Source organism: Rattus rattus, chromosome 1 (genome assembly GCF_011064425.1).
Source record: "Rattus rattus isolate New Zealand chromosome 1, Rrattus_CSIRO_v1, whole genome shotgun sequence".
In the NCBI taxonomy this organism is placed as follows: Eukaryota; Metazoa; Chordata; class Mammalia; order Rodentia; family Muridae; genus Rattus; species Rattus rattus.
Window position 1 is genome coordinate 108,905,030 of NC_046154.1, and position 2,082 is coordinate 108,907,111.

The 2,082-nt window shown below is 45.2% G+C and overlaps 1 pseudogene; it reads left to right on the top strand.

Annotated features, from left to right (window-relative positions):
* Positions 1 to 1,124: 1,124 nt before the first annotated feature.
* LOC116900044 lies at positions 1,125 to 1,691 on the top strand (annotated as a pseudogene).
* Positions 1,692 to 2,082: the final 391 nt, after the last annotated feature.

The following is a 2,082-nucleotide window of genomic DNA, read 5'->3' on the forward strand; positions in this document are numbered from 1 at the left end:
AGGTCTCTGAGAGGAGAAAAGTTTAGAAGAAGTCAAGAGCTGAGATGCTACGTTTGGAGACACAGTAATCACCAGAATAGACACAATAGTCACATGGATTTGTTTAGAATCATGACACATGCTTTCCCCTTACACAAATCCCACAACTACTTGAGACCACAATACTTTGATGAGAGTACAACTGGTCATGTTTATCACTAGACATCTATCATTTGTATTTATCTGTTTTAAATTAATTATTTTTCTATCTTGCATAAACTGGAAAACAATAAATAATTTATATTACTGCCATTTGGGTGTAGTGGCACATGATTTTACTCTCAGCTAATTAGGTGGCTGATGCTGGGGAGTCATCAGTTTAATGCCTGCCTAGGCCAAAGGTAGGCTCAAGACCAGCCTATGCAATGTAGTGAGAACGGTGTTCTTTTTGTTGTTGTTTGTTTGTTTGTTTTTAAAACAAAAAGGAAAAGGAAGGCTTGGGAGAGAGATCAGATATGAAGTGTTTTTCTAGAATGTCTAAGGCCCAGGCTTAGCCTGGAAATAAGAAAGTAAGTGAGTGAATGAATAAATGAATGGATGCAATAAGTAAATACAACTAATATAAAAATATGACTTTGAGGCTCTCTGCTCCTCCCTGTTCCAGAGACAGCCACATCTTCTCATGCAGTACCAGTCTAGTCCCATAGACAAGATGGAAAAGGTTGGTGTGAATGGATTTGGCCGTATTGGGCGCCTAGTTACCAGGGCTGCCTTCTCTGCATTTGACAAAGTGGACATTGTTGCCATCAATGACCCCTTCATTGACCTCTACTACATGGTCTACATGTTCCAGTATGACTCTACCCATGGCAAGTTCATTGGCACAGTCAAAGCTGAGAAAGGAAAGTTTGTCATCAACGAAGCCCATTACTATCTTCCAGGAGCGAGATCCCGCTAACATCAAATGGGTGATGCTGGTGCTGAGTATGTTGTGGAGTCTACTGACATCTTCACCACCATGGAGAAGGCTGGGGCTCATTTGAAGGGTGGGGCCAAAAGGGTCATCATCTTCACCCATTTGGCCAATGCCCCCATGTTTGTGATGAGTGTGAACTAAGAGAAATATGACAACTCCCTGGAGATTGTCAGCAATGCATCCTGCACCACCAGCTGCTTAGACCCCCTGCCCAAGGTCATCCAAGACAACTTTGGATCGTGGAAGGGCTCATGACCATAGTCCATGCCATCACTGCCACTCAGAAGACTGTGGATGGCCCCTCTGGAAAGCTGTGGTGTGATGGCCACGAGGCAGCTCAGAACATCATCCCTGCATCCACTGGTGCTGTCAAGGCTGTGGGCAAGGTCATCCCAGAGCTGAACAGAAAGCTCACTGTCATGGCCTTCCGTGTTCCTACCCCTAATATATCCGTTGTGGATCTGACATGCTGCCTGGAGAAACCTGCTAAGTATGATGACATCAAGAGAGTAGTGAAGCAGTCATTGAGGGCCCACTAAAGGGCATCCTGGGCTACACTGAGGACCAGGTTGTCTCCTGCGACTTCAATAACAACACCCATTCTTCCACCTTTGATGCTGGGGCTGGCATTGCTCTCCATGACAACTTTGTAAAGCTCATTTCCTGGTATGACAATAAATATGGCTACAGCAACAGGGTGGTGGACCTCATGACCTACGTGGCCTCCAAGGAGTAAGAAACCCTGGACTACCCACCCAGTTGAGCAAGGATACTGAGAGAAAAAAAAGAGGCCCTCAGTTGCTGAGGAGTCTCTGTCCCAACTTGGCCCTCAACAGTGAGCATCTCCCTCATAATTCCATTCCAGACCCCCCATAATAACAGGAGGGGCCTAGGGAGCCCTTCCCACTCTCTTGAATACCATCATAAAGTTCTGCTGCACCCTCCCCCCATATAACCTTGAAATCCAGATCCCAGTAGTCTACAGAAACAAGGAATGATTTTTTTTTTTTTACAACATCGACTAATGGATACCACTACTCAGAAATACTGCATCTCTTCTGACCCTTCCAAGGGAATGAATAGAAGCACAGATGCTGTTCGGGGGCTAAGAAAGAAGGAGTTAACTG